The sequence below is a fragment of the Schistocerca gregaria genome, chromosome 6 (genome assembly GCF_023897955.1).
Source record: "Schistocerca gregaria isolate iqSchGreg1 chromosome 6, iqSchGreg1.2, whole genome shotgun sequence".
NCBI lineage: Eukaryota > Metazoa > Arthropoda > Insecta > Orthoptera > Acrididae > Schistocerca > Schistocerca gregaria.
This window is the reverse complement of record NC_064925.1, coordinates 568670177-568691130: the sequence shown is the minus strand read 5'-3', so window position 1 is coordinate 568691130 and position 20954 is coordinate 568670177. Positions and strand designations below refer to the sequence as shown.

Here is a 20954-nt window from a genome sequence, read left to right as displayed (position 1 = left end):
TAGAAGATTACGGACCAATATCCTTAACATGGGTTTGCTGGTCAATTCACGAGCATATTCTTTCTACTATACTAAACTTTCTTGAGACTGGGAAGCTCATGTCCACGATCAACACGGCTTTAGAAAGCATCTCTCACGCGAACCTAAACTTGATCTTTTCTTACTTTATATGTTGCGATCTATGGAGGAAGTGCAACAGGTTGATTCCATATTTCTTGATTTCCGGAAATCTTTCTACACGGTACCCCACTGCAGAATATTAACGAAGGTACGAGCATACGGAGTAGGCTCCCAGAAATGTGAATGCCTCTAAGACTTCTTAAGTAATAGAACCCAGTATGTTCGCATCGATGGCGAGCGCTCATCCGAGTCAGAAGTAGCATTGTGTGACAGGACAGTTGCTATTTTCTATACACACAAATTATCTGGCAGATAGGGCGGACATCTGATGATGCTGTGGTGTACAGGAAAGTGTCGAAAATAAATGACTATAGGTTGATGAAAACGACGTAGACAAAATTTTGACTTGGTGTGACGAATGACGGCAGACTCTTGATGTAGAAAAAGGAAGTTAATGCTGATGAGTAGAAAAAAACAAACCCCGTAATGTTAAGATGCAGCATTAGTAGTGTCCTTTCTGACACAGTTAAGCAGTTTAAATATCTGCGCGTAACGTTGCGAAACCATATCAAATGGAACGAGCATGTGAGACTTTTGTTAAGAAAGGCAAATGGTCGACGTCGGTTTATTGGAAGAATTTTACAAAAGTACAGTTAATCTTTAAAGGTGAGCGCATATAGGTCGCTAGTGGGACCTATTCTTTAGTACTGTTAGAGAATGCGGGATCCGCAACAGGTCGAATTACAAGAAAACATAGAAGCAATTCAGAGGCTGGCTGCTTGATTTGATACCGTAGGTTCGATCAGTACACAAATGTAACGGATATGCTTCGGGAGCTCAAGTGAAATCCCTGGAGGGAAGAAGACATTTATTTCGAATAACACTACTGAGAAAGTTTAGAGAACCGGCATTTGAAGTTGATTGCATAACGACCCTATTAACGCCACTATACATTTCGCTTAGGGACTAAGATGATGATACACGAAAAATTGGGGCCGATACAGAGGCATAAAGAAAGCCTTTTTTTTTGTGAAACAGTGCCTCTTCGCTCCAAATAATGTTACAGAATCAATCCGGCCAACCGTTGTGCCATGACAGCACGTTTTCCCTGCATTCCATTCGCCTGCCACAGTCTTGCAGCTATAACTCGTCAACATCATGGGGTTTCCGGTGTTTCAAGACCATGTCCTCCTTAAACACAACACGCACCATGTGCTTGCTGATTCTACTCTCAAGAGCTGCCTGGCTTCTTGATTTTCCGGCACTGCTCGTCAAGATATTCCTCACTGGCGCAACATTTTCTGGATATCAAAGGTCGTCGTCCTCGACGGTTACCCACAGCTCACCAAGTTGTCATGAGGTGGTGTGACAGTTCCTAATGGTGCGGCGTTAAGTGTGGCAAGAGGGCCACGAACACCCCGCCACCATCACTGAACGACTACACATCTCCCCAAACTGCGAAGCGACCTGAGCGCGTTCTCGTAACGTCAACTTTCTTGCCACCTCGTCGTTCGCTGCATCATGATGATGATACAGGCGGTCTATGCCCTCTCAAGGGACCTATAACAAAACGCAACGACGTTCATTAATAAATATCGACAATCGCAAAACTTACGGACATTTAAAACTAGGGAGCGACTTCTCACCCACCATGTATGTACGGTGCTGAGGGTGTAAGTGCAGATATTGTGATCACTGGTAGCTTAATATGTACCCATTTCATTGTGTTCATTGTTTTTTCTCTGTGTCTAAAACTTTTACCGCAAACATGTCACTTAATTTACTACCTGATGTTACTCTGCACAGTAGTAAATGCAAACGAAGTGGTCTCTGCCTTTCAGTATAGTGTAAGCGTATAGCGTCCATGTGTCTGCCATTCAGCTGCTGCCCAGGGGAAAACAAGCGTTAATGGCTTCCTCCTGCCACATATACTCAAAGGTACAAATCAACATAGAAACATACTAGTTGTAATAGCTGTAATTATTAGTCTGCAAATGAAGTAAATAGTGACGCAATGCTGTTTAGTAGACGTTCATTAGTCGCCAATAAAAATATCTGCACTGGCGTCCCTAACACCCTGTGCATGTGTGTCCGTTTTCGGTTAATGAGTCAACCAGTCACCATGCCGCTTACAAAGTAGTTCCGTCACAGATGGCAAGGACTGCAAGAGCAGTTGACCATACTGAGTAGTGTGAAAAAGAGATAAGATGGAAAAACAGTAGTAATGAAGCTAGGGTTATGTAATGCAGTCTCATTAAATTAGGCTGTATTCAGTGAATTACATTAAGACGTGATGAAATGCAAGTGTTGGAAGAGTCTTGCCTCTTCCTATATCAAAATAACCGACGCGACGATGGGAGAACCAGATAGTATATTAAAGGGCAATAGCAAGAAAAGCCTTACAGAAAAGTGAAATATTTTAGTATCCAATACAAACTTAGGTATTAGGAAATACCGATGTGAAAAGTGAACGATAAATATTACAAAAATGAACAGCAGCTTTAGAAATCTGAAGATCAGATGGATAGATCGGGTAACAATAAATTATGTAATGAAGTTACAACTGTTGTATGGCACTATGCAACACCACCTAGGCTACAGGCCGGCGCGCGCACCTGACGTCACATACTGATGGCCGAGTCTGTATCTGAACGCGCCTGTAAAGCACTCTGCAGCTATACGATCTTTGAGTTGTAGAGCTGAGACCGCATAGGGATTCTCGTGCTTTCCTCTTCCACATGGCCTTGCAATGAAAGTATGGAAATTAATATCATTGCGTAAAGTAACTGAACAAAACTGCCGTATGATATTTCAAGATGTAAAATTATTTTGACGATTTGCCTTAAATACGCGTTTCTAGTCTCGAATACAAACTGCAATTCTAATTTGTGTTTTCACCTCTGGAGTTATGTTTTCTTGCAGTAAAAAATCGCAATATGCAATAACAAGCAGACGTTTTCGGTTTTAAATAAAGCAGCTGGAGCTCCTACAGAATTTAAGAATTTGTTTCCCTGGTTATTTTCGTAAATTTTCCTCTCCACTTCAAAATCTGCTGACCTCGCACTAAACTCAAATCATTCGATGAAATGGAGCACCTCCTGACGTAATGTCTAATAAATCAAAAAACCCGAAAAAATATTTTATTTCCCTGGTTCTCCAGAACTTCAGAACATTAAACATGAAAAGATTGTTTCTCTTATGTCCTTGACTGAAATTTGTGTCACAGAGTGCTGTTACTTCAATCACAATGCACTTACATCGAAATTCTGCTTTCTATACTGCTTAATCTGTCGAACACTGAATTCATTAAAGCAATTTGGGGTGGGTTCTTTCTTCTGCTTGTCGTATGAGCTGCCAATATCACTGTGCCTACAGAGCGTGTTGGATACCGTACAAATAAATAATTTTGTGAAACGTAAACAGTTAGATTGTGTGTGATATTTAACCTAAGCCTTAACAATTTTGCATCATATTTCACTTCTGAATCACCCTAGGAAGGCGACAGACACCAGTTACCAAGAATTCTTAAAATTGTCTCGATCTGTTCCACAAAGGTTATGTCATTATTAAAAACCATTCAGAACATAAGATCGCACAAAATACTTTTTTATTTAAAACAAACAATTTTAGCCGTCTTAGCTGTCATTTTCAGGTCTTAAACTTTTGTTGTAATAAAACCAGTTCATTTTACGCTGAGCCTTATGCACAAGTTGTAAATGGATAAAACTCAGCACATGATTATCGTTTGTCATCGCTAAAATATTTAAAAACTCATAGCACCTTGTTTAAAAGGCCATGTCCATTTACATATTTGTATCACGCAACAAGCATCTGTGGGCAACGTGTTTGGCCATCGCCTTTTCCACAAGGTGCTGTGCGTTTTTAATATATCTTACGACCACAAACAGTATGTGAAGAGTTTTATACACTAGACATCTTGTTTACAAAAAAAGTTTAAGACCTGAAGACGACAGCTAAGTCAGTTATAGCGGTCGTCTTGAATTTAACAAAAATTTGTGCGACCTTGGCTTTTGAATGGTTTTTAACAATTACGAGAGATCGCTCTTCAGTACCCTCATAATGAGAAAATTCAATTCATTTACTACTTCCTATCGTGACTATTCAAAGCTCCTATCGCTACAGGAAATGTAATTTTCACCACAACGCCATGTGTTGGGACACATTACTCTAAACTACGTTCCCTGTAGTAGAATCTAGTGGTGGGTGTTCAACCCCCGGTATTTTCACACACATGCAGGGAGTGGCGTGTAACAGCGCTCAAATGACTTTAGCCATGTGGAAGATACTTGTAATCTCTCTCAACCTGGATGAAAAATAAGGGGCTCATGATAAAAACAGAAAAATGCGTTTCGCAGCTTCATTAATCACCGACAGACAGGCATTAATTTTGTTGAATGGAACTTTTTTAACCAGAAAATAGCAGTATGAAACATTATAAATCTTCTTTAGATCTCACAATTAACTGAGTAAAAATACGCGAAATATGAGAGGCTTAGTGCAGCTGTTGTGGCTGTTAAAATTGCTGGATGGTTACGCCATGGTACACAGAAACGTGTACTAACATTACTGCAGTGAGAATTGCTATGACAAGAGGCTATACTTAATATAGCGATGATCAATTGCAATATCTTGAGCAGTTCCGAAGATATTGATTTGTCTTCTTGTCTTTGCTTACAGTTACCGACATGCGTATCTCCGTTTATCGATAAACAAACGTCACATATCAGTGGTTTACTACATGTCAAAAAAATTCGCCTGTACAATTCACGTTTCACAAACATCCGATGCTTCATTTTGAGATCCCTCTAGCGCACCAAGTTCTTTTTTATTATTCAGTTTATTTCCTCTCTCTCTCTCTCTCTCTCTCTCTCTCTCTCTCTCTCTCTCTCTCTCTCTCTCTCTCTCGATACGTTGCCTTCAGCTGTTCTACACACTATACATACGATCTGGTTAGATAGGTTTACTCTTAATGTGTCCTATTTTCTCTGATACGTTGTTTACACATTTCGGTCTTTCTGGCTTTGTTTGTCCCTTTTTAGTCTTTCCCATTCGTTGCTGAAGGGTAGCTGTACTAGAGACAAACTTTGTGTGAGAGTTCCAGTATATTTTCAGAAAATGTGGGAGGAAATGTGTGTCGTCGTCAATCAACTGATTGAGTAGTTCCCAGAAAAAACCGTTTCGCTAAGGAGCTGCCCAACGAAAGTAACGAGGTCAACAATGGAAGAACGCCTTAAAAACTGAAAACCAAATGGTATATATGCGCGAATGAATTACCTGACGACAACATGGAGCTCAGCGAGCTGCAGCCTACCATAGTTTGTTGGCATAATTTGCAAATGTGGTGTTCTCTGAAGAGTTGGAATAGAACCCACCTTATGTTAAAAACATTTAACAGCCAAGGTAGCATAAATATTTCTTTATTTAAAACAACCGGTTTCGACAGACATCGTTGGTATCTTGAGTTCTTAAAACGTATTTTTGTTACGAATCGTATTCATTAACCTCACGACTAGTTGTCATCCAGATCAAAATCAGCAAATCATGAAAGGTATGCCACAACTAAAATATTTAACTCTTCACAATGTGCGGTTTTTATTCACATGACAATTTGGCGTGAGGCCCAACGTAAAATGAATACGTTTATAGCAAAAATATTTTTGAAACCTGAAGATACAGCAAAGTCTGTCGAAACCTGTTGTTTTAAATAAAGAAATATTTATACGACCTTGGGTGTTAAATGTTTTTAGCAAGTAAAACAGATCACTCCTTCGGTCTTCCGAAAATATGAAGCACCTCATGTTGAATAGGGCTGGCTGGGGTGTTGACACGAAAGCTGCCCCGATGATATTTTTTCCAAGAGTGCGTGACGGGAACTCGCATTTGTACACGTTAGAAACGTGGTAATTATTTTGTCACTTGGAGATCATGAGTGGGGCTGTGGACTCTGGAAAATTGACTGTCAAGTGCAGAAATAGAATCATTGCGACATATTCTTGTGTTTGCGTACACTAGAGGGGTGACAACAGCGGAGGCAGCCACGAACATTTTCGCCGTATGTGCCATTGGACAGAGCCCGACAAGAAAATGGGGTAATGGTTCTTAGTTATAAGGAGGATCGTTCAGAGAGACCTTCATGGTTTGGTGCACGCCGTTTAAACGTTGCAATGCACGATGACGCACATGATTATACTGCAGAAGTGACAAATGTGATGAACTGTGCTGATTCCAGCATTGTGCGACATTTCAATGCAATGTGGGAAGGATCAAAAATCAGGTGTATGGGTATCGCATGTTCCAAGCCAAAATCGTAAAATCCAGCGGGTGGCACATTTGCATCTGTGCTTGCTCGTCATCAACTGGCTGATGAACACCGACCATTCCTACCCTGTATCGTTACTGGTGATTAACGCAGACTTTATGCCAACACCAGGAAAAGAAAGGAATGGTAGAGTCCAAACATACAGCAAGACCCTGTACAAAGACTTGGGTGCATCCAAAAAAAAGATAATGTTACGGCAGCTGTGTAGTGTACTACGAAGTGTAACTATCGCTCTCGAGATTTACTGTAAAATTCTGAGAGGTGCTGCAGAGGCCATGTCAGAACAAGAACAAGGAAGACTACGCGCAGTGTTGCTGATCCACAATGACTTCCGCCCACATCCTGCTAGACTGGCAAAAAAAAAAAAGTCCCGAGTTTGGGTTGGCAAGTCATTACGCACACACCTTTTCATATTTTCTGCTCTCTATCCAACAACCTTTCAGTAACTTCCTTTCCGGATGCAAATGCGCTCCGAACATTGTTCGATGAGTTCTTCGCCTCAAAACCACATGATTCCTGAACTCACGGAATCGAAAAGTTACTCCAGCGTTGGCAGACTTGTAAATAGTGAAGGAGAGCATATTACTGATGACTAAAATGACTGTTTCGTGTACCTGTCGTCTTTCTTAACTACTTACATAGACGACAGGTGACCGCAGTGCCATCAGGTGGCTTTCAGTGCCGTGGAGGATAGTGGTGAAAATGCCTCGGCTCATCGACGTAGATTCTCGAATGAGAGTGGTGCAGTAGTCAGTGTGGTGGTACGGGACGGACTGAGCAGAGAGCGGTAGCTACTCCCGCTCCATTCCTTTGGATCGCCAGTGGCGCTGGTGGTGCTGAGGCTCGAAATGAAACGGCGAGCCCTCCCTGACAATAGGGCGCTGCTGAGGCTGAGGTTCCCGCGTTCGCACCGGACTGCGGCGGCCGCCTTCCTGCGGTGTAATAACGCAGAGCGCCGGTTTAATAAGCGTAGGTGGCGGCCGCCGGCGGCTTGTTTGCAGCGGTCGCAGTGGACCGCCGCTACTGCGGAGCTAGCTGCAATGCCCGCGCTCCGGCGTAGGCGGGGGTCAGGAGGCCGTGGAAACCTGCCGTCGGCTTAAAGAGCGGAGTGCCTGCGCTTTTCCATTCGGAAAGCTGAGGAAGTGTGGTCTACAAAGTTCGGTTCAAATCCATTCCGTACCAAAGCAAGGAGGGGAGGATGAAACGAAAATTCACAGTATGTGAGACGGTAGGTTACTTCAGTGATCATAATATCTAGTTAAGTCAGTTGATGATGAGGAATTAGATTAGGAAATGAGACACGTAAAATAGTAAAGGAGTTCTGCTATTTGGGGAGCAAAATAACTGATGATGGTCGAAGCAGGGAGGATATAAAATGTAGACTGGCAATGGCAAGGAAAGCGTTTCTGAAGAAGAGAAATTTGTTAACATCGAGTATAGATTTAAGTGTCGGTAAGTCGTTTATGATAGTATTTGTATGGAGTCTAGCCATGTATGGAAGTGAAACATGGACGATAAAGAGTTTGGGCAAGAAGAGAATAGAAGCTTTCGAAATGTGGTGCTACAGAAGAATGCTGAAGATTAGATGGGTGGATCACATAACTAATGAGGAAATATTGAATAGGATTGGGGAGAAGAGAAGTTTGTGGCACAACTTGACCAGAAGAAGGGATCGGTTGGTAGGACATGTTCTGAGGCATCAAGGGATCACCAATTCAGTATTGGAGGGCAGCGTGGAGGGTAAAAATCGTAGAGGGAGACCAATAGATGAATACACTAAGCAGATTCAGAAGGATGTTGGTTGCGGTAGGTACTGGGAGATGAAGCTTGCACGGGATAGAGTAGCATGGAGAGCTCCATCAAACCAGTCTCAGGACTGAAGACAACAACAACCACCTTCGTGGAACACTTTTTCGTGGAATTGTGTTTTGAGAGTTCTCCATTCTGGGCAGGGCGACTGGCCCACCTTACTTCCTCCCACTCATCTCCTGCTTCTCCCTGCTTTCGTATCTGTCTTACGTTGGTTACTATCGAGCTTCGTAGGATTTGCCTTTGTATCCGTCTTGTGAGGATTATTAGTAGTTAGAGATATACAGGGTGAAGGGATTGATAACCTCGCAGTTTCGTCCGTTCAACTCTACAAAACCCAATCAACCAACAGTGCATGTGGAGCAATGAAGGTGGGAAGGGAAAGAGAGAGTGGTTGAAGACACTGTATATTTTAAGCGGAAATGCTCATGTATAATGTGGCGACTTCACGAGGGGAAAACGATAATGACAGAACATTATGACGCAGAAAGTTCCCCTACGCCGAGCAAACTGCCTCCCCCCCTCAGACACACAGACGAGCCAGATGTATTCACCGACACTCCCACACTGGTGGGACCGGGCCGGGCAATCATGCTAATGAGCGCTCACAACGAACACGGAATGTGACATTAGGGGTAGCGCCGGCGCCGTCGCCGTTCAATACAAACGAGTCTCGCCTCGGGACGCAGGGCTGCCTACCGCCTCCGCCGCCTAACGTGGTTGTTATCGACGGCTGGCCGCCGGCAAGCCCCCGTCACGCAGAAGGCTGGACGGACGGGCCTAATGAGCGCTGGAGCCGCAGCCTCGGCTGTCTCCCACCCAACAGACCCGCAGCCACAAAGTAGCTCTGCCCGAGGGAGCGAGGATACATAGAGGACCGTCTGAGGCGACCCCAAGCAAAGTCCAGGAGCACAACGTCTCAGCCGATCGTGTCGGCATCTCCTACTTGGCGCCGACCAGAATGGCCGAGCGGTTCTAATCGCTTCAGTTCACAACAGTGATGCTGCTACGGTCGCAGGTTCGAATCCTGCCTGGAGCATGGATGTGTCAGATGTCCTTAGGTTAGTTCGGTTTAAGTATTTCTAAGTTCTAGGGGACTGATGACCTCAGAAGTTGAGTCCCATATCGCTCAGAGCCATTTTCTCCTACTTGGCGTCTGGTGTGGTTCACATTGAGACTATACGATACGCGCTGTGACTCGAGATGTAACAAGCAACACGACAGCACGAAACCCGTTTGTGTTTCACTTTTAGTTGGAATCATGAGCTACTCCAAATAAGACGTTATTGTGGCTTATCTCGCAATGTGGGATGATTATTAAGGTTTAAGAACACCCGAAGGGTCGTCGACGCCGTTCGACGAGTAATTCAGAATGGGACACACGATGCCACTAATGCCGGGAAAGACCCGAAAAGTGGATGACAACTGTTGAACGTGTGACGTCTCCAGACAACGTACCTCGAAGCACGTGCAGCGGTTGGCTTTGTCTATCCTATACTCGCCGGTATGGGGCAGAGCTACATATCGCTTTCGTAAACATGATTTGTTGTAAAGGTTGAACTTAAAAAAATTGCTGTCCTCACGTAACCAACCAGATGTGTTTATATTTTGTGTTTCTTTACTTTAGTCTTTCTGTTTATTTAGTGAAGGAAAGTTGGTTATTTACTGGGAACAACGAAATTTGTATGACTCCTAAAGAAATATGTTTTAGGAGGCAAAAGTTTCTATGAAAATGCCACCAGAAGAAAACTCGTACGGCAGGATTAATAAAAACATCTGACACCTACTAAGAGAATCACATTTTTGTTGCAAGTACTTTGGGAAAATACCATGCTTTCAGGGCCTCAGTCAGCGTGAAAAGTTTGAGGTATTGCAATACATTAACAACACAAAAATTCTAATCAAAAGAAACCAAATATATCTGTGCGGACCACACAGTGTACGCGTCCTCTAAGCCTAGTCATTACTTAAAGTTGGTTAGAGAGAGAGAGAGAGAGAGAGAGAGAGAGAGAGAGAGAGAGAGAGAGAGAGAGAGAGAGAGAAGTTGGGTGGCCCTGAAAAATACTGTAAATATTGAAAATATTTTAGCTGTGGTTTCTCGTGAGCTCTCCCAAAACTATAACAAATTCCATGAATTCTGCGGAATGAGTCTAGCCAGCTTCGACATTCTGGAGCGTAATACCATCTACTGACGAAGCAGCACACAGATTTTCTGCTTGCTATTTCTCTTGCTCAGAAGCTAGTCGTTACAGCATGCTTGGTTAGTGCTAGTGTTAAAGTGACAGTAAAGATGTCACTATAAAAAGTTTATTTTCAGCCTCGGCTCGTATCGGCAACATACGGAAAAGAGAAACATGAGGCAACTCCGCATAGCAGAGGGCAGTGTCTATGCATGTGGACTCCCGTTGCCAATGTCCAATACCTCTCATACTTTCTCGAGAATGGAAAGAGCTATCGCTCTCATTCGACCGTTGAAAGCATTTTCTCTGCGTTAGTTGTTTTGTATGCAACAATGTTTGTCATAAAATACACCAAAGGTCGACGACGCTTTTCAGAATGTGTATGGTGGTTCTTTACTTCGAGGAATCACAATAACTGTGGGAAATAAGGAAAAGAAAAAAATCGTTCATTAACAAGCTGTTACGTCAGACTAAAAGATTTTTTTTTCGGGATAGGCCCCTCAAAATGGAATAAGACAGTGCATAGCAGAAAACATGGGTGAATCCCAAACCAATAGTTTTTAATTTCTTACACGGGAAAGTTAAAGTTTTACAGAGAAACTAACTACAGTCAGGGATATAGCTTTCTTCATTTACATAAAACAATTGTTCCTAGGCGCATCAGATAATTTTAAATTTCCCTCCACATGTATCGTAAGACACAAGTTGCAGGGAGCAGCCAACATTCGGTGTTGGTCCAGGTGATAGGACAAAGGTACGTGTCGGCGTCAGATCGCTGTCGTCCCACTGTGAACCAGGAAGTCGCTTCCACTTCGTTTCAAAGCGCTTTGCCGATGCGGGTTGCTTCTCTCTCTCTCTCTCTCTCTCTCTCTCTCTCTCTCTCTCTCTCGTCTTCTTTAAATTAGTTGGCATCTGACGTTTAAGGTTAGAACTTGCGGTGTCGCCGCGAGAAATAATGTCCTCAGGAAGCCACCGGAGCATTCCCTTCTCCTCGGTGTAGAAAAAAATTACAGCTTGTCTGTCGTATAGAAGAACTACGCAAAAAATGAAATTTACGTATGACATGTATCTCTTCCTTGGTTGTAATTATGATCGGAATATGGTACTTTTTTTTTTTTTTTTTTTTGTAAGGATCAAATGTTCCCATGAAGGAAACCTTTTCAAACATACCACGACATATATTGAAAACTACTGAACTCAATGAAAAATTTTTTCGTTGGTTATCGAAATAACTCACTCTGCAATGGAGGTCGAGAAGGCAGGTGGGGGAGGGCTAAGTTGTATTTTAATGCATTGGGACAGTTCTTATAAATGTTTTGAAAATTATGTTGAATTCCTGGTGTCTTCACTACAGTGAAACCAGACGCGTCGGATATGGATCAGATGATTTTGGTGGAAATGGCTTGCTACAGTATGTGACTCAGACCTTCAGTATTTGGCAGACTATTAAGTGTTGTAGCACAGATTTCAAAAGAGATGTCAGCTATTTCATTCACGACGTTAATATTGGTAATAACAAAACCACAGTCTTCAGAAGTCATGTGTTCACATCGATGAGCGATCTACAAATAAACTCCTAACAGGATGTACACATGTAAAATGTTTTTCATGCACTAGCGAACAATAGACAGAAACTTCCCCAGTCCGGTCTGCAATGCTGGCAGACTCCCGGCGACGGAATGCATTCCTCCAGACGGCTGACGAAATCTGAAATAAGGTGCCTAGCCCAACAGTACTCATCTTTATCGGCTGCCAGCAAAACATGACTTAACTCGCGGTACGGGTCACTCTCGTGTGGTATTGTTCGTAACAACCTGGCAATGAACGAAGCAGGACTACTTTGATTAGAACTCCTTTATATATATATATATATATATATATATATATATATATATATATATATATATATATATATATATATATATGAACGAACCTGTAAGTTTAGAGTGCGCATGCGGCAACTCGGCGCCCTTTCAGAGCGTAGAACCGCCACGCAGGTGCCACTGTACCTAACTGGAAGACGCCCAGCGAACTACGGTGCCATGTGCAAACGCAACGTGTCGCGTTCCTTGCTAGCATGCACCGATATCAGTACTTCCCATGGCGTTAGCTGTCTGCTGCAGTACAGAAGATAATTTGGTTGATATTAAAGTACGGACAGCTGCAAAGGATACAGGTTTCACAATAGCCTTCAACCCTTGCCCTGCCACTGCGATGTGTTTGTCCTAGGATACATTACCAGAGGAATAGTGGAAATTCACTACATGTTATTGCTACGCATCACTGTCCCACTGATTAAGGGAAGCCTGCTAATTATTTGCAGAACTTCTACAACTTGCATCTGTAAGCCACGCTGTCTTAAAGTTCCACTGTTAGCCTCCCACTCCGCTACACTCCAAATTGTCGCGTCGAATTAGTGCGCACCTTTAAATAGGCAACCGAACGAACAGATTTGCGAAGCGGGTTCCTATCAAGCTTTCCCAAACAATCAACGGCACTAAACTGCACAGTCTTACTGAGGTGTGACAGTCAAAAATGGTACCCATATTGAGCGCCTGTAACGTCAGTTAAAAACTTGAAGGGATGCTTTGTCAACTGATCTGTGTCTATGTGTCTAGTGGTTTGGCGCTGTCATCTTCTGAAATCGTGACAGTACCAGGTGGTTATAATTAAAGGGCAGATACTTACGGAGGTCGAGAGTCGGCCCTAATCATCGTACGGCAGCGACACTCGATAGAGATCCTAATGTCTTCGTGGGGAACCGATTTATTGTGGAAACAATTAGTTGCAGATTTCTCCACCAGTTGCAAATCTGGCGCTGTGCTGCATCTTCTCGACGTCTTCAGTGCTCATATTGAACAAACTGTACGACAATCAATAGCAAAATCAACATTACGCCTTGCTCACTTGTTAGATCTTTACTGCCTATGCCCTTTCCTAGTCGATTACACATTTAAACAAATCTTTCTTTAATTCATAGCGCCATATTTGCCCCTGGTGGCCAAAATAGAAACTATAGAAACTATCTTGTTCCCAGCGTAAATGGTTTTCCGCATTAGAATATCTACGAAGTATCGTTGCCATGTGATAATTATAGCTCACTCTGGACTTCGTTGTGCAGTTGAACTTTAATTGTAACTACTCGGTATTTACAAGCGTGTATGCCCCTTCCTTCCAGACGATGGAAAACCTAACTGTGGTAAATACTGTCAGAGTCGGAAGTAACAATATGAATAAGTAATTAAAGTAACCATAAACAAAGTCTTTCATTCACCAAAAAGAATTGGAAGTGAAATAGTGATTTTCTATTCCATGGAGAGCAGTTCGTTGTGGCGGCTGCGTGCGACAAAGTCGCAGCTTTGGACCTGAAATATCTGATCCCAACTGATATAAATCAAGTAACAGTTAGGCTCCTGCCATACGGCTGTCAAATTGACAGTAGTAGTGCTAGAACGGCCTCTTACGGATTCCGGTTACCGCCAAGACGGGCGTTTGAGCCTCGACAGCGAGAGTGGCAGAAGATAAGACGCCGGGCGCGGCTAGGCGATGCGTGCTGTGGGGCGCTTTGTTGTGCCTACCAGCAGCGAGGGGCAGACGGTCTCCCCGGGCCCAGGTAGGCGCCGCCATTGTTTCGCATGTTTTGTTTGCCGCGAAAACAATAGGGCGGGAGCGCGTTGCCGTGGATACGGCGGCTGGCTCGGTGCTGCCGAGGACGGCGTGCGGGTAGCCTGCTGGAAGGGGCCGCGCACAGAGAGGTACTCGGCGTATTATGGCGGCTGCCGGCTGCGGGATGAACAGCGCGCCGCAAAAATTAGATGGCGGGGTTGCCGGGGCGCCTCTCGTCTGCACCCTTCTCGCATTTCCATCGAGCGAGTGCCCCGGGTCAAGCCTGCCGGGGGCGGGGGCGGGGGCGGTTCTGCCGCTCAACTGTGTGCAACGCTGCACTTCTCCCCTGCTGTCGATACTGCACTCGACCTATGTTTTCATGTATATCTGGTTTACACACAAACTAAAGTGTGCACAAAATAACTTGGTCGTGACCAGCGCAGGCGTCGCGGTAGAGCAAGGAACAGACTTGGGTGGGGGGTTCATTTGTGAACGGCCACAGCACTGTAAGAGGAGTGTACTTGCACAGCTAAAGTCTGCGCACAAAGCCTAACTCTTATAACAGGCAAAATACAGGCAGCTAGTCTGAAAATGTTAACAGTAACAGGTGAAGTCAGAGCAGCCAGTTACTCGACAAATGCAGGATGTTCAAAAAAAAAAATTCAGTCTTTCGTTACATACAAACTGTGCATGCCACTGGATAGAGGAAGGTTAGTCTTATGTTCTCTAACTCACTGATTCCATACACTCAACAAGAGCACGAAGCGTTGCACGAGAGACATCGAAACCGTAGTCCATCTCATTCCATACACGAATCAACAGGTATACCATATGATTAAAAGGATCCGGACACCTGGCTGAAAATGACTTAAAAGTTCGTGGCGCCGTCCATCGGTAATGCTGGAATTCAATATGGTGTTGTCCCACCCTTAGCCTTGATGACAGATTCCACTCTCGCAAGCATACGTTCAATCAGGCGCTGGACGGTTTCTTAAGGAATGGCAACCCATTCTTCACGTACTGCTGCACTGAAGAGAGGTTTCGATGTCGGTTTGTGAGGCCTGGCACGAAGTCAGCGTTCCAAAACATTCCAAAGGTGTTGTATAGGATTCAGGTCAAGACTCTGTGCAGTCCAGTCCAGTCCATTACAGGGATGTTACTGTCATGAAACCTCTCCGCCACAGGCCGTACATTATGAACAGGTGCTCCATCGTGTTGAAAGATGCAATCGCCATCCCCAAACAATGGAAAGCAAGAAGGTGCTTCAAACATCAATGTAGGCCTGTGCTGTGATAGTGCGAGGCAAATCAACAAGGGGTGCAAGCCCCCCTCCATTAAAAACACGACCACAACATAACACCTCCGCCTCCGAATTTTACTGTTGACACTACACACGCTGGCAGCTGACGTTTACCGGGCATTCGTTATACCCACACCGTGCTATCGGATCGCCACATTGTTTAGCGTGATTCGTGAGTACACACAACGTTTTTCCACTGTTCAATCGTCCAATGTTAATGGTTCTTACACCAAGCGCGGCGTCGTTCGGCGTTCACAGGCGTGATGTGTGGCTTATGAGCAGCCGCTCAACTATGAAATCAAAGTTTCCCACCTCCCCCCTAACCGTCATAGTACTTAAGTGGACCCGGGTGCAGTTTGGAATTCCTGTGTGATGGTCTGGATAGATGTCTGCCTATTACACATTACGACCTTCTTCAACTGTCGGCGGTCTCCGTCAGTCAGCAGACGAGGTCGGCCTGTACGCTTTTGTGCTGTACGTGTCCCTTCACGTTAAGAGTTCACTATCACATCGGAAACAGTGGATCTAGGGATGTTTAAGGGTGTGGAAATCTCGCGTACAGACGTATGACCACGTTCAAAGTCAGTGAATTCCGCAGAGCGCCTCATTCTGCTCTCTCACGATCTCTAATGACTACTGAGGTCGCTGATAGGGAGTACCTGGCAGTAGGTGCAGCACAATGCACCTAATACGAAAAACGTATGTTTTGGGGGGGGGGGGGCGGGTACTTTCGAACATATAGTGTACCTGTTCATTGAATCGACAGGTTCAGCAGATTCCTCAGCACTTGAAGAGTAGCTGCCGTAGGTGGGACAAAGACTCAGTTCCTTATGTAATGCCACAGAAGGAAAAAAATCGCGAGGTGTGAGGTCTGGTGGCCTGGGAGGCCAAAAACGTTGAACAAGATCTTGATGTCCACCTCTCCCATTTCAACTTGGTGGTGCAGACGCTATGTTGCTACAGTCAACAGCGCAATCTGCCCAGTGACATGTGCAGTCTGTTTCTATCTTTTTATATTTCGTAATAAACAATTGAAATCTCTCCCTTGTTTTTGAATCACCCTTCACTTAGACAGCTGAAGCCTACACACAAAGGCGTAACTCTTCCAAATTGTAAGACACAGCCAGCGAGTTTGAATATTTTCGTATTGACAGGTTATGTTTGCTGCCATGTATTCGTCAAACAGACGTTCAAAGTCAACAGTTTGTCACTAGACCACCGAACAACAAGATATTTTTAACAAAAAGAATCAGCCAAAGCGAAAGAAGTGCGGCCACTCACTGTCAAAAGCATGGAAAAAAGGGTAACAAATTTAGCTTTGTGCGTAAGTTCGCTCACTACATTAATCATTACTATTTTCGAGAGGGCGGGCCTCGTCGCTGGAAAAATATTTGTTTCCTCTGCTGAACGTATCGAGTCAGCCTACTGTTTCAATTAAATTCCATCCTTCCCAAAATCTAAAAAATTCATCCGGGCCTTCCTCCCGCAAAACCTTTCCATCCAGTACGGTGGGCAACCGTTCGTTGTGACGTGTCGTGTGACCAATGAATTTTGTTTCCCTCGTGTTTCTGGTATTCATAAATTCTCTTATCTCATCCACTTCCTTGTAGACTCACTCGTTAGACTTGTTCCCTCTCCAGCTTGTTTCCTTCAACCCTCTTCACATCCACATGGACATTGCTTTTAGAAAAATCAAGGACATGTCACCCGTGAATTGTGTGTCGCTCCCCTGACAACTTCCGCTCTCCTCCTTCCACGTCTCTCTGACTTAGAGAAGCCTTGAGTAGTCGGCATTGGTAACTGCGCGGTCATCACGGCGGATTGATAACCGAAAGAGCACGGGTTAAATTCCCGCCCGGGTCGCAGACTTTTCCAGCTCGGAAACAGGGTGTTGTATGGTCTTCATGTTCTAATCATCAAAATTGACATTCCACTGCTGAGATGGCTGTATGGACACGTCCCGAAAACCAGTAAATTAAAAAAAAACTCTTGGGTAGTACCTGTAGCCATGTTTTCCTCTACTCGTCTGTTCTGTTCATTGAGCGACTGGAAAAACTAGAGGTTCATGCAAACCTCGGAAGCACAGTTTTTAATGAGATTTTTGTTTCGTTCTTTGCCTCTTCCAACAAAAATTTAATGACTCGGCATATAATCACAAATGGTAAAAGATTTTGGTCTTGTATTTATTATTGTTACTGAAGTTGCACGTCTAGTGGGCTCCATTATGGTGTTCGCATCATCTGCGAAGATATCTATTTTTTTATTTATCACTGTCAGATGTAATATCATGTGCAGATATCAAGAGTAATTCCGGAATTGATCCCCGTGGAAGATGAGTAGTAATTTGCCCTTGTTGGGAAGAAGATTGTGAAAACAGCATGAGGATCTAACGTGATGCTACCAGTTAAATACGTAGTGAACCAGTTACGCCTTGGACCTTAAAAACCGTGTATTACATAATCAATACAATGGATGAAACAAATTATCAGGCATATGTCCTGTTATTTTTTCCCCGATTTTCTGCGACCAGATGGGTGTAGTTCAACCGGTATTTGACAGACGGCTGTGCCGCAAAACGTTGTTGTACAAAATCAATGTTCCGTGTTAATAAGAGGGGGAAAATGAGTTATACCGCCGGTACGGTACCTGCAGCCGGGCTGCCACGGTGGAAAAGTGGTATTGAATTATACGGCAAGCTGCAGGTGGTGGTCCCCTCCCGCCGCTGATAACTCTGTGCGTGTGGCAAAAGGGCGGCTTATCTGGCAGCCACTAATAATGGAGCGGCGCTACTTACCGTGTTTATTGTTTGGCCCCTGCTCCTAAAAGCGCGCTCGTGAATAAACCCGCGCGCCGCCGCGTATTGTTCGGCTACACAGGTGGTGCCTGCGCCCTGAAAAAGGACCGCCCATTCTCTCTATTTCTTTAGACCCATTAAGCGCTTCCCCAGCAAGGGTCGTAGCCTCTACCCCCACCACTCTTCCTGGCCGCTTTCACATTTGCAAACATCGCTTTTCCGTTTGGATCGTTTTTTGGCGTATCGTCCCTATTTTCCGTACCCGGAACGTTTATCCCGAAGGCAATTTCACCCCGATGCTCGCTTCGATTGCGCAGCCACCAGCCTGAATTGAAATAACGGGGCACAATGAAACCGTCAGTTTCCAGACAGCAGTTCCCCCTACTGTTTCACGAGAACTGCGTGAAGCGGCTGCAATTTCAAAACGTTGCAGGATTTTCGCGCAACATGTGACGTATATGGCCGTAGACCTGTACATTCTTCATTGTTTGCACAAAGGACGTATAAAACTGGATGCGATATTTATAAAAAAAAGTGAAAGAACATTTCAAATCGGCTCGTCATTCATATTCACCTGTGATGCAGAACTGGTGCTCGGGTTATTCGAGCTGAAATTAGGATGCAGAGGTTCTAGCAAAAGATCGCTGTATAGTTACTCCCATGGACCGTTGTCGCACTCACGTATGTGCTTTGTTTTAGGGTTTGCAACAAAACCTGTTGAGGTTATGTAGCAGGGATACTGTCGGCCTCATCCCGCTAGAAATTCGTGTGCCTCTGTTTGTCCGGCACAACACGTAAGCAGTGCATATTTAGACGATTTCCTACATCCATCTAAAACACTCCGGGCAGATTTTTCTTCTGTGGCTCCCAAACGTAACGTACGTACGAGTAAAACGAGAAAATGATTTAAAATAGCCATTATTCACAGATGTAGGCATATATGACTTTCCGTCTCAAATTTATGTGAAGATGCGGCAACAGAAATGGATTACATAATTAAATTTCCCTCCGGAAGGGGAAAATAAGCCGAAGGTGTGAACTGAAGTTAGTGTTGGGGAGGATTGGACTTCGGTCGTCCGTGCAGCGATGTTGGCTATAGTGCTGTGGTGGTGTAATGGCTAGAATTCCTGCCTAGTAAGCAAGGGTGCCTGGGTTCAAGTCCCGGCTGAAGCACAGATTTCAATTCATTTCTTCGGCTTCCATCATATCGTAGGAATAGACCTGTCCATCTAAATATCATATGAATCCTAAATAGGGAGTGGGTGTGTCATTGGGGGCGGAGAATGTGAAAATTTCACCAGCTTCATATTTCTCTTCCACTACTTTCGCTGTTCGTTTCCTCCTCGTGCGGAGCAAATAAGTCTTCATCAAATGAACACTGTTTACTCAACGATGTACTGTCTTGAAGTATCTAAACGTTTTCTGTAATGAGGTACCCTACATAGATTGCCTGAATATTGAAACTGCAGTAGATCAGAGGGTGATTCGTTTGAGATGTCACAAAAGTAAAATGCTAGATGCAAGAAACTTCGCAAATTGTACAAGATTATGGTGTTCAACGGCTTGCTAAAAAGTATGTCTCCGAATTTTTATGTGAAAACTCTTATGTCTTTCGAAATAAAAGAAAGATTATTAATATCCTACATTTTTATTCTTCGTCTACATACTTATTTCCGAACATAATCACCCTGACGACTAACACATTTCGCCCAGTGAGAGAGCAGTTTGTAGATACCGTTAGTATAGAATGTTTGTTGACGGACCCAGTACCTTACCTCTGCTTATACCATTTCGGCACTACCAAACTGAAGCCCTCCAAGGTGACCTTTAAGATTTGGAAACGCATGATAATCGGTTGGGGCAGTGTCTGGACTGTGTGTAGGATGATCGATGACAGTGAATCCAAGGCGTCGGACTGTTCCAGATGACGTAGCTCTCGTGTGTGATGTGGCATTGTCGTGCTGGAGGAGGCGGTGCTCCATATGTGGAGGAACTCTCCGATTTCCAAACTCGATTGCGGCATGCTGCTTCTCACGTTACGTTAGAGCTACAATTCGGAGACCTGTAGCGGCAGACGGCTACAAGTATGTAGACATGAAGAATAGAAGTAACGCTGCGGTTAATTTGTAAAAGAGGAAACACACACGAAAACTGGAACCATACAAAGAAAGCTAATAAAGTATATGCAAGTAAAATTACAAGATTAGTATGGGAACGGAAGTTGGAAAGCTGTTTCCATCTGAATGAATCGTTTTAGTTGTCGGATTTGTGAATGCTTCAAATGGCTGTGAGCACTATGGGACTTGACATCTGGGGTCATCAGTCCCCTAGAACTTCTTAAACCTAACTAACCTAAGGACATCACACATCCGTGCCCGAGGCAGGATTCGAACCTGCGACCGTAGCAGTCGAGCGGTTCCGGACTGAAGCGCCTAGAACCGTTCGGCCACCGCGGCCGACTCGGATTTGCGAAAAGCGTGGCGATTTGCATCACACTGGAAGTCACTGTGTAGTGCGTTGTTTTACTAGATTTTACATAGCACTCGCGAATAAAACGTCCAACATACTCATTCATACCCATGCTAAAGTTCGCTGTGAAGATTTGTTTTCTGGTGAGAATCGATTGAAAGCTACTGTAAGAAACGTTTTCAATTACGTCTGTCAATGAAAACGTAATACGACAGAGGAGTCAAACAAGTTAAAAGCGATAAAAAAAATGGTGTTACTTTAGGTATTGTGGAGATAGCCTGTGAACTGGAGTGATGTTTTGCTGACACTGGCAGCCTTGACAGCGAGCGTCATATC

General features: G+C 44.1%; 1 protein-coding gene across 38 annotated transcripts in view; it reads left to right on the top strand.

Moving 5' to 3' along the window:
- The window catches only part of LOC126278218 (CUGBP Elav-like family member 2), a 2351537-nt gene that overhangs the window by 1747045 nt on the left and 583538 nt on the right, over positions 1-20954 (top strand). The window lies entirely within an intron of this gene.